This window comes from Vespula pensylvanica, chromosome 5 (assembly GCF_014466175.1).
Source record: "Vespula pensylvanica isolate Volc-1 chromosome 5, ASM1446617v1, whole genome shotgun sequence".
Lineage (NCBI taxonomy): Eukaryota > Metazoa > Arthropoda > Insecta > Hymenoptera > Vespidae > Vespula > Vespula pensylvanica.
Genome location: NC_057689.1, coordinates 3,683,633 through 3,696,405, shown reverse-complemented (window position 1 = coordinate 3,696,405; position 12,773 = coordinate 3,683,633). Strand labels below are relative to the sequence as shown.

Sequence of the window (12,773 nt, the reverse complement as noted above, 5' to 3'; positions counted from 1 at the left end):
TTTTTTCTTTTATTCGTCTCATATACATTTCGATGAATGAAATTAAATTGAAAAAGTTCCTCGGCCGCTGAGAGTAATTTATTTATTAATAATAATAAAAAAAAGTCTATTCGAGATTCGGACTGAACGCAAAAGAAAAAAAAGGAGAGAGAGAGAGAGAGAGAGAGAGAGAGAGAGAGAGAGAGAGAGAGAGGAAAAAAATCGAGTGAAGTGTGCAGTCTCCACAATTTAAAGTAAGACTTCGTTCCTTTGATCTGGACGGAAATAACGATGGAATACTTGCTCGAGAGTGAAACGCTAGAAACAGGGAGAGAGTCCAAACGTAAATGACTTCTCTTCCCCATTTAACGAGACGTAATATATATAGTTTATCTGGATACTTGACCTAGAGGATATAGATTCTACGATTACTCCTTTCTGTATCAGAGTTATCCTTTTATCTCAGCCTCTCTATTTTGAGCTCGTTCAAAGAAGCAATTAACATGGGTAGAAATTGAAAATTGTGGTGTCTTTGAAACGAACATTTAGAACAACCAAATCAGAATTATATGAAACAGAGAAAGAGGAAAAGAGAGAGAGAGAGAGAGAGAGAGAGAGAGAGAGAGAGAGAGAGAGAGATAGAGAGATAGATAGATAAATAGATAGATAGATAAAAAGAGAGAGAAAGAGAGAGTGAGAGAGAGAGAGAGAGAGAGAGAGAGAGAGAGAGAAAATGAATAAAACAAAAGTTCTTGCTTCTTTCTCTTTCTTCCCTTTTTTCATTTTTTCTTTTTTGATCTTGTAAATGGAACCATATAGAAGATCGAAGGAAATGAAAAAGTCACGTACTGATAGTTCTGGTTAATAATTAAAAACGAATAGGTATATAGACGTGATCTCGTGAACTTTTTGTAAAGCCTTTTATATAACCGTGAGGTAAGTACTTACTCGACCCAAGTCATCCTCTCGTCGAGTGCCATCTTGTACCACGTCGCAAGCTTGTTATCCTGTGAGGATTCAGCGGAAGTCTGCAGTTTGAAGCGTTCACCAGTGTAACAGCAGAATCTGACTTCAATGATTCACAATTGGAAGCCAGTTTACAATGAAGGTATTATAAAACGAGAGTAATAGGTCCCTGGTTCATTTCTGTCTTTTTCATTTCTCTCTCTCTCTCTCTCTTTCCTTTTCTTTTACTTCTTTTTTTTCGTTTTCTTTTCTTTTTGTTTTTTTTTTTTGTTACGGAAGCAACGACGAGATAGAGAGATTCTTTAAGTTCACCGAGCGAGCTTTAACCGAAAACACTCGACCCCTGCCTTCTTCTTCTTCTTAAGAGTCTTCGTCGACGTTGTCACAGACCTACTAACTCAACCAGTGCCAAAGTTCTTGCTCAGACTTTCTTTTTAAATATTCTTTCAAATATTCTTATTCTTATTCTCTCTCTCTCTCTCTCTCTCTCTCTCTCTCTCTCTCTCTCTCTCTCTCTCTCTCTCTCTCTCTCTCTCTCTCTCTCTCTTTCCCTTTTATATTTTACGTTTCAATAATATATTTTACATCGTTATTTCACTTTACTTTATTCTCTCTACGTTTTACTCTAAGTAAAGATTTATCAATTTTTCCATATAATATTATCAACAAAGGATTTAAATGCTTCCATTCGAGTGTACCAAAGTGAAAATACTGTACGGTTGGTATGAAAGAAATAATGACTTTTTTCATCGAAAAAATTGGTTTACGACCGATCTATATTAAATAAATTTGTATTACGTTAGTCTATAAAATAAAACCGAGAATTTATATAGCACTTGAACGACGGAACTTGAGCTTCTGAGTTCGTTCTAAAGCATTAATGTATTTTATTAATGCAACAGTTTCAGTAAGAGAAAATTGCAACGGTGAAAGTCGGTCGGTTAGGGCGAAGGGCTATCGAGCAAATGGATCTTACTATATAAATACATATATATCTATATAGTATATATTGATGTATAGATATAATCATAAACGCAAACGCAGGATATTTTTCAAAAATTAATAATATAAAAAACATGCTATATGTCGCACGTATATATATATATGTATATAAAGTATAATATAAAAGACGTAACGAGTGATGAAATCGAGAATATTGGATCCTCACAAGATTTCCCTCTTTTCAACCTTACGTTCTACTTGTCTCTATAGAAGAAAAAAGTGGGACATTATATCTATAATTAAACTCGATTGGAACCGATCATCGTAGAAAATTATAGAAAAATATAGGACATAAAAGTAACAATAAATTAAAAGTCCCCAATGTTCTATTTGTTACAATCTTTATAGAAATTTGTTATTTTTTTCAAAATCTAAAAATAAAAAATTTAAAAACAATTTCTGACCTAATATCCCTTTAGAAAATTCACAGATAAGAGATACCTTTCTTCATCGCAACTTAGTGAGATCAATTAAAAAAAAAAATCATTTCTTGGCAGATTCGAACGTAAGTTAAATAGAAAGTAATAGAGGAATAAAGATTTTTCTATTGGTTGAAATAAAATAAAATTCTTCTAAGGGAAAAGAAATTAATTGTCGCAAATTCGATAATAAGTCGACGTAATTAAAATCTGTTAAAGATCTTTGATCTTTTCGTTTGATCTGATAGATAACTCTCAGTCTAAATCCCACCCCTACTCGTGACGGCTTCTCTTTCGAGCCGACACGAGCACTATCCTCGTCCCGCGTGCCAGCATGTCGAGCCAGTGGAAAGAGTCAGTGCTGCGCGGGCCTTCGTGGCGCGAGGACGTTCGCCGTACGGGGACGTATACGTATTTACGTAGGTGTCCCCCTGCGTGCGTGCGTGCGTGTGTGCGTGCGTGCGTGCGTGCGTACGAGCGTGCGTTCATTCGTGCGTAAGTGCGTGCGTGTGTACGTACATGCGTACGTAAGTGCGTAAGTGCCACCGATCCTCCCTTCTTTCTCTTAGACAGAATAAAATTAAAAAAGAAAGAAAATAAAAATAAAAATCAAATTGAAAAGATAGGGAAAAAAAGAAAAGAAAAGAAGAGAGGAGAGATCGATAAAAAAAAAAAAAAAGAATTGAAAAAGATATAATTAAAAACTTGAAAATATTTAACACATTCTTTTTAAAAAAAATATCGCGCGAACTATATAATCGAACAATTTTTTCCTCTATATCGAACTATATCTTCTGATTACGTGCGTGCGTTATTGTTTGCGATTTCAATGAAAAGAGAAAAAAAAATTAGTAAAAAGGGAAAGAAGAAGTAAAAAAAAAAAAGAAATTCAGATAAAAATCGTAAAGAAGAAGTTCGATCGTCGCCTCGAAGAGGACACTCGCATCCAAGGCGAAGAAGAAGAATAAGAACTAGAAAGCGTCGGACGTTGACCGGTGAGTTTAAATGAGATAAAAAGAGATATATAGATAGATAGATGTCTATATTTGTTTGTGTCTCTACATTTATACGACGGTCGACGATCAACGAACGTGTATTAATTAGATTAGATACGTATTAAAATTAAATTCAAATTAATACGACAAAGAGAGAGAGAGAGAGAGAGAGAGAGAGAGAGAGAGAGAGAGAGAGAGAGAGAGAGAGAGAGAGAGAGAGAGAGAGAGAGAGAGAGAGAGAGAGAGAGAGAGAGAGCGATAATTAACTATTGATAATTAAAAACACGATTCGATCGTGAATCGAAAATAATTTAAAAAAATTTCCAATAACGTTGAAACGTGATCAATTGATGACCGAGTTCGAAGAGAATCCAATCGAAAATTTCATCCTCTTTTGATATTTCATTCCCTTTGCGTATGTAAAGGGGAAGAAAAAGGGGGAAGATCATTTTACGAAAAAAAGAAAAAGAAAACTTTCTTAGGGTAAGTATCAAAGGACGAATATTTTTCTGGTGGAGGTTGTCTGTGGATATTCGATATATTTCACTTTAAGATTACGACGAGTACGTGAGGGCGATACGCGCGAAGATTGGCCATTTGTCAGTGTCGAAGAAACGTATTTTATCTATGTGGATCATCGTAATTTTTTATCTCTCATTCTATCTCTCCTTTTTTCTCTTCTCTCTTTCTCTCTCTCTCTCTCTCTCTCTCTCTCTCTCTCTCTCTCTCTCTCTCTGTCTCTCTCTTTCTCTCTCTCTCTTTAATGAAACAACCGATGTCGTTTTACTAATCGTTCGAAGACAGCCCATTGTCGCTTTGATATCAATTTTCCAGGTAGTTAGATACGATCGAGAAAAGAACGTTCGTCGGATACAAGATTTTATCGCGAAGCCTGATACATTCGATTGATAAATAATGACAAATAATTACTCGCGAGTCGATCGACTCTCCTATGAATTGTAAATTTTTAACGATCGTTTTCTTTCTCGAACGATCTGAAATATGTATATCGATTATTAATATTATTATTAGTATTATTATTATCATTATCATTATTATTATCATTATTATTACATTAAAAACAACGCGATCATAACGAAAAAGAATGATCAATAAAACGAAAGAATTAAGAGAAAAGAAAAGGAAACAAGAGAAAGGGAAAAGAAAATAAAAATAAAGATGTAAACGATAATCTCCTAACGACGCGTTCATAACAAAAAGGAATGATCAATGAAATAAAAAGACTCGAGAAGAACGAAGAAAAAAAAAGATAAAGAAAATAAAAACGGGAGAAAGAATAGAAAGCGAAAAAGAGAAGAAGGAAGAAAAAAGCAATTGAAAATGTAACGAAAGTCTGCTAACTAGACAATACAATTAACAATTTTTACATAATTTTAATCAAAAACCTTGACTCTATTCCGAGTTGGCTCTATCCCGGTCGTACGATGAATTTGTTGTATTAACAAAAAAAAGAAAAAAATTAGATAAAAAAAAAAAGAGAGATAAAGGAACGTAGAATATTAGAGTTGGCTGTTACGCGCAGCGTACCGAGAAGTAATCGTATAAACTAATATTTCGAAGTGGCACGAGAAGTTGGAAGACCGACGAGTGCAGTGCACACGTAACGGTGTGCATCGCAGTATGCGTCTATAATATTATATCAGAGGACGACGTACGCGAGATACATTTTTATTGACTTTCTTTTTTTCTATGCTATGGTCTATGGCTATGACAGAAGTGAAATAAAAAGATCAAAAAGCAAAAAAGCATAGGGATGGGAAGAAAAAAAAAATAAAAAAAAGAAGGAAGGGTAAAAAGCAGGAAACAGTCGATGAAGCGTATTTTAATACGACCCTTCCAAGTATATACTTATGTAACTACCTATCCATGTACGTGTACTTTTCTTCTCGTTTTATTTATCTTCTCGACATTTTCTCTCTCTCTCTCTCTCTCTCTCCCTCTTTCTCTGTCCATTTCTCTTTCTCCTTCTCTTCCTCTTTCCTTTTTATTTCTCTTACCTTAGTAAGGCTCGCCACAGCCTATCGGTCTTTCCATCTCTCCTTAATGGACTACACACGCACATACGAACGCACACGAACGCATACGAACACACACTGTCCGACGTTATATATAGATAGACTTAGGTATAAATAAATTCACACCGAATATTTAATGTTCTTAGACGCGACGGTCCACTACACATAATGAAAACGATTAGATCTTTCTACTTGCTTTAACGCATGTTATTTCCATACGATATTCTTAAAGAAATTTAGTCAATACTATATATCAGTTCTTGAGAGTTATCTCTTTTCGTTCTTTATAATCTCGGAAAATCTATGATGTTTTTCTTTTTTCTCACGTTTGAAAGGATGACGAATGAGAAGGCGTACATCGTTCTATTTCTTTTTCATTTTTTCTTTTTCCTTTCTCTCTTCTTTTCTATTTATTTATTTTTTTTTTTTTTATAGATGAAGAAGAAAAGAAAAAAATGAAGGAAATGTAAGACCGAGCCTATCGCTTTTAGTTTCGAAATGAAACCACCAAAATGGATCTCTCGCGGCTCGACCGACCACTATCGGATTCCATTTCAAGCAGCCTCTCTATCCCTCGCAAAACGATTCGGTCGTTGCACCTCCAAGAGCTTTCGATTACTTACTTCCCTTCGTTGTCTGTCCCTATTTCCTTCCGAGTTCATCATCCAACACTTAGACATCTATTATTTCACAATTTTTTTCATGATTTTTTTCACGATTTTTCTCACAATTTTTTCTCACGATTCCTCTTTTTTTTTATTTATCAGTCAATAATTCATGTGATGTTCCGTTCAATGCTTTTTAAAAGGATCTATAAAATAATACATAGATATGTATATACGTAAATATGTATGTACATGGATATGTATGTATTTAGCCCATATATATATATATATATATATATATATATATATATATATATCTGATGGTCGATATTTTAATTTAAATTTTTATATTCGCAACTATAATCGAATTTAATATGGTGTATTTTTTTCATCCTCGTGATTTGCATAAACTGAATCAAAACGAGAGAATAAGTATATTATATATTGTAGATAATTGATTTATATTAATAGGATCTCAAATTAACCCACGAATGACTAAATTCATCAATAATCTACGATGATAGAGAAAGAGAAATTGAAATGTTCTTCGCGATATCACACTCAATATTTTTATAATAAAAGATCTATAAAATGATCTACAAAATCTTAGAAAAAATACTATGCATTTCGAATATACGATATCGTATAAAATTCGAACAAAAATTCGTCTACGAATGGCAAAGAGAAAAAAGATGAGAGAAAGCGAGAGATAGAGAAAAAGAGAGAAAAAAGAAAAAAGATAAAGAAATGAATAGAAAAAGGGAAAAAAGAATAACGAAAATTTAGGTTTTCACGTCTACTATAGTCGAATCCCTATGCAAAACGTTTACCTTTGTGCAACGAAAATGGCGGTTACAGAGTCGGTCGACTTTCATCCAATTTCATTCGTTTCCCAAGGCGATTCGAGGAAAAGCCACGAACGGCCTCGTTTCTTCGACGCGTCTCACATCGTTGTATTACATTTTTATTTCCGATTACGATTCTACTAAAAGAAAAGAATTGTACAAAAGAAAAAGAAAAAGAGAAAGGAAAAGGTGGAGCCCCAACGAGACCATTCTCTCACGTTTAATGCTATTCGCCAAAGTGTTTTCCTACGATTTTAACTTCCTTTTTTTCTTTTTTTTTTTTTTTTTTTAACTTTTCGTTTCTTATCGTAAGGGAAGGAAAAAGAAAAGACAAATCGTCAAATCGTTCTGGATGATCCTTCGGTATCGTTTTTCTACTTTTTCCTTTCCTTTTCTCATTCTTCTCTTTTCTTTTCTTCTTTTCTTTTTTTTTCTTTTTATCTCTAACTAAATAAGGAGAAGACGATATATATTGATATATAATAGAACGTGGACGTTCAATGGGGATATATATATATATATATATATATATATATATATATATATAGTATCTATTCTATGGCAAATAAAAATTTCTTTTGAAAACTTTTTAACCGAGTAAATATATCAATAACTCTAGTATGTTTCTTAGTTAAAAGCTATTGTGTGTTTAAAAGCTATTGTGTTTAAATGCTATTGTATTAAACTCGAGATTTCTAATAGAGCGAAGAAGAAATGATTAATAAGAAAACCAAATTACATGTCGCTGCCAGTAGTTTCTTAGATCGTAACTTTCGTCCTTTCTCTCTCTCTCTCTCTCTCTCTCTCTCTCTCTCTCTCTCTCTCTCTCTCTCTCTCTCTCTTTCTCTTTCTCTTTCTCTTTCTTAAGAAGACGATTAAGAATCCTCACCGGTAAGTCATATACTTTTTCCTTGAAATCTCATTACACTTCGATGCAAATGGCTTCTGAAACTTAATAAAAAGACATTGCGTTATGGAATATGAAATAAATAAATAAAATTTTTTAAAAATGATTAGAAAGAGAGAAAGAGAGAAAGAGAGAGTTACACAAACAATATAAATTCGCATTACCATATATGCAATTTATCAGAAATAAATGATATTCTCGATCTCTAACGCTTTCCTGAGATCTTCCTTTTTTTTCTTTTTATTCATTTATTAATTCTTGTTTTATTTTTCCTTTTATTTTAATTTCTTTTCTTTTTCTTCTTTTTCCTTTTTTCTTTTTTTCTTTTTTACAGAAGAATCAGTCTACAAAAGCTTTGTAATCGTTTGAGAGAGCTATAAATTTGTAAGCTTTAAAGAAGGCAGGTCAAACGCCGCGGCTAATAATACGGTTTCCGAGAGCAGGGTTCTCGCATTAGAGACAAACGAGATATACGAGTAGTATGTATAGTATATATGCTACATGTATATATATATATATTTGTTTGTGTGTGTGTACGTGTGCGTAGATGTATGTTAGTTTGTATTAATGTGTGTGTACATAAGAAAGAGCTGCCAGATATAATAATTCCTTCTTCAAATGATAACGTTTCTTAAACGTTTATCGTTTCCCTCATGCAAGAAAGTTTGCTTGTCGATTAAGCAATCTAATTTAGCTAACTATAACGAAAGACTAAATCGAGTTCGATCGTGCAATTTATTATTTTTTATTTCCTTTTTTTTCTTTTTTCTCTTTTTTCTACTTTTCCTTCCTTTCTTTTTTTCTAAAGACAACGTTAAGACAATCTTCTCGAATAAATCTAAGTATATATCAGAAATATATTTATATACTATATCTATCTATCTAGGGAACACGAAAGATATATATGCGATGGAAAAATAAATATACAAAACGGGAAAACACAGTAGGCTCACGTTAACGTTTCTCACGAAATCCCTTCGGTTCGCGTGTCTCGTTTCAATAAATCCACGAAACATTTAATTTATACTACTTTCTCTCTCTTCTCTCTCTCTCTCTCTCTCTCTCTCCTTCTCTCTCTTCTTCTCTCTTCCAACTGGCATATTCTCGTAAATTTTCGCGATTACTTCGTCTCTATTATATTTCACTTGGAATAATTTAAGCTCTCCTATTACATGGTCAACAACTACATAAGCAAAGGCCATTTTAGTAAATACTCTAATAAAGATGATCACAAATCGTACCCTTGTCTGCGTAGGTATATATGTGTGTATGTGTATGTGTGTACATGTGTGTCTTTGCAAGCTCGATCGAATAGTATAGAGATATACAAGGATACGTAAATACGTAAATTATATGCACACATATACATACAAATATGCTTGGCTATTAAATATACACACACATACATATATATACATATATATATATAATAAATATACATATATACACATACGTCATACATATATATGAACGTGTGGGTATCAATTTATAGGAAAGACGATCGATGGGACATAGTCAAGGTCAAATTTTCGAAAACCAACGATATGGATTCTACTACCAGAATACTACATCTCGATCGTTCGGATACGAATAAACGCCTTTATAATCCTATTTCGTGGTTGACTGCAAGCGTAAAAGGGAGAATAAAACGTGACACGTAAAGCGAACGATAAATTTCGAATTTTCGCTGTTGTTGGCCAGCGATTATCGGACAAAAATAACAAATAATGAATAACGAACCTGGGGAATAGCATCGAGCTTCTACTAACTGATCTTTGATGTTTCTCTCTTTCTCTCTCTTTTCCTTTCTGACATTCTTCCAAGAGTCATCATCATCATTATCATTATCATCATCATCATCATCTTCTTCTTCTTGGCGTTGACATAAGATTTTTTTACGAAGATTCATAGTCGATGTTCATTGCTCGTATTTCGAAAATTTACAATCAGCTGTTACTACGATTCGTCATGATCCGAAGTATACCGATTCGTATTTATCATCTCGATTTATTATCTCCCTCCCTCTCTCTCTCTCTCTCTCTCTTTCTCTATCTCTCTTACTCAATATCCAATCTCTGATTAGGCAACTTTGATCGATCGAAGGACATATTGCGAGTGACATTGTATATAACGAGTGACTTGTATATATCTATATATAGCTATTACTATTCCATCTCATATAATTAATGTATTGCACTATAATACGTAGATATATCCGATTGCCATTTATTCGTTAGACGATAGGAAAGCAATATTTTTTCGGAAGCTGACAAAATGGAATTGGGAGAAATAGATGAGGTGGAGGGTAGAAGGAAGGGAAAAAGAGAGGGTGAATGAGAGATGGGAGTTGCTGGTGGGTAGAATATTCATTGGATAAAAAAAGTTCGCAATAATCGATGTACCGAAAAACGAGGATGTTAAATATATACGAAGTTGAATAAAAAGGAAGGATGAACACGTGAAAATCTAATGATACGATAATATTAAAGATAGGTTTGATCATGGTCGTTAAATGAAAAATGGATAGTACTAAAGATCACGATGACATCGGCAAATTTTCAGTATAAAAGATCGTCAAGGATCCACCTTATCGCGTGACTAACTGCTTTTGTCGTCTTTGTTTCTTTCTCTCTCTTTCTCTTTCCCTTGACTTTAATCGTCGTTAAACCACGGATTGTAACGAATTATTTGCACGTTAATGAACGAGTTACAAAGGGTACACCACCGACATTGGCTCGCTATTGTGGTTTCTCTACCACCTTTAATTTAACGAATACACTTGCTGACGTTGATCGAATGAAATTGAAACTTCTACTCCTTCTCTTTGTCTCCTTTTCTCTCTGTGTATGTGTGTGTATGTGTATGTTTTTTGGAAAGAATGGTGGGGGAAAAGTAAACCGAATTAAATGTCAACAAGAGATTGTTACTTCGAAACTGTTGTGTGCTCTTTTTCACCTTTTCTCCCCTTCCCCTTTCTTTCTCTCTCTCTCTCTCTCTCTCCTTCTCTCTCTCTCTCTCTTTATTAATCTTTTTCTCTTTTCTTTTCTTTTAATTGTACTTTTTGTTTTGTTTCGTATAAGAAAATAAATTAACAGAGAGAAATATTCATTAATCGATTCGTCAATTTTTGATAAAACGAACAACGTATAATTCATGATTTCGTTTCTCGAAACGATCATGATGAGGATGATGAAAATGATGACGACAGAGAGAGAGAGAGAGAGAGAGAGAGAGAGATACGGTATAACAAATAAATTTTTCGTTCGAACGCGATGATCGTAAGTAAGTACGTGCTCGCGAGCATACACAAAAGCAATGGCCGATGTATTTTCGGTAAACCTATGCCATTGAGCCGTGAATGTTAGTCTGTTAAATAATACGATCGTATACAATGGCGACTTTTATCGTAGTTTTATTATTACCAAGGTGATCTTCGTACGCGCATGTATCTAAGATAAAATGACGAGAGAGGAGAGAGGGAGGGGTTTAAAAAATATCGATAAAAAAATTGCGAATTAAGTCGCAACGATGAGCTTAAGTCTCCGAGCACTATCCTCCGTCCGTTGTTCTGTCTTTTTCTAAAGAATGGAAGTTTTCTTTTAGCTCGATACAGTCTAAGAGGGAGAGAGAGAGAGTATATATGACAAGATCAAGCGAATTTGCATGGTAATTTCACATCACTGATCAAGGTAGAGAAATTGTCTCTCTCTCTCTCTCTCTCTCTCTCTCTCTTTCTTTCTCTTCGTTCGCTTCCATTCACGTAGAAAACTTTACAAAGGAAGAAATTTTAAGTAAAATCTTATTAATCTCCAGGAGTAATCTCTAAAACGTTATTAAAATTAACTTTAAACTTTTGACATTTCGATCGGTGTATCGATTATTATATTTGTCCGATTAGGATAGATCAGAAATTGATATAGAAAGATCGCTTATTCGTAATGTTATAACAATAGATAATATATAATATAGTATAATAGTATATAACATATGGTGTATAATTAAAATATAACTCACTAGTATTCAGTTAGTATTTCCCGTTTCTTTTTATTTTTCCTTCTCTTTTTTCTTCTCTCTTTTCTTTCCTTTCTTTTTCTTTTCTTTTTTTCTCGTTGCCTAGATCATTTTGCGCGAAAGAAATTCATCAGGGATTCTCGATTCCAATAGGATTTTATCTTCCTGGAAGATAGCGGAATTATTGGAAATCTTGTACCGAATCTTGGTTAACCGAAGCGTAGTGTAGTAGGGAACGATCGAAGGCGACATCGAATTAATTGACTTTCGATGGTGTTCGCCGAGGGAAATCTTTGTCGATTAGAAAAGAAGTAAATTCCTTTTTTTTTCTCTCCTTCAGTTTCTCTCTCTCTCTCTCTCTCTATCTATCTATCTCTCTCTCTATCTCTCTCTCTCTTTTTATTATTTTCTTTTCTTTTTTTCTATTTTCTTTTATCTTCGCAAGAAGCTTCCCAGAGAGACGGAATCGTTCGTATGAACAACTAGAAATCAGAGAAAATACGTATGCACGTGCGTAGATACTTTGCAAAATCACAACGAGAGAGAGAGAGAGAGAGAGAGAGAGAGAGAGAGAGAGAGAGAGAGAGAGAGAGAGAGAGAGAGAGTTAGAGAAAGAATAAGAAATCTATTTTACGCTTTACACCAAAGCTTCTCGAAGTCGAGCAACGAAATCGTAAATATTTATATCTTATAAGACACGCGCCTCCTCGAGAAATAAACGAAGTTCAGCGTTCTGGAATATCGGTCGTTCTGGCAAAGCTCCAGTTTCGCAGGTACATATATATGTATACACAAATGTATCTATGTATATACGTAAAAGAAGAAGAAAAAGGAACCCTCTCTCTCTTTCTCTCTCTCTCTCTCTCTCTCTCTAAACATATTCACACTATGTCTCTTTGTTCTAATCTACTAATCACTTTAATTACCCATTTTCATACTTTTCTCTCTCTCACTCCCTCTTTCTCTCTATTCCTATTATATTATCATTAATATCATTATTACCATTAT

At 33.8% G+C, this 12,773-nt stretch overlaps 1 protein-coding gene across 5 annotated transcripts in view; it reads left to right on the top strand.

The window, feature by feature from the left end:
* The first annotated feature begins 2,713 nt into the window (after window positions 1-2,713).
* The window catches only part of LOC122629283, a 60,526-nt gene continuing 50,466 nt past the window's right edge, over window positions 2,714-12,773 (top strand). For 3 of the 5 annotated variants that reach the window (XM_043812543.1, XM_043812544.1, XM_043812542.1), the window contains exon 1: window positions 2,715-3,361. The gene's annotated coding sequence lies outside the window, so the exon portion shown is untranslated. Of the gene's footprint in view, window positions 3,362-12,773 lie in introns of all 5 variants that reach the window. The other 2 variants (XM_043812540.1, XM_043812545.1) reach the window with 1 other exon arrangement.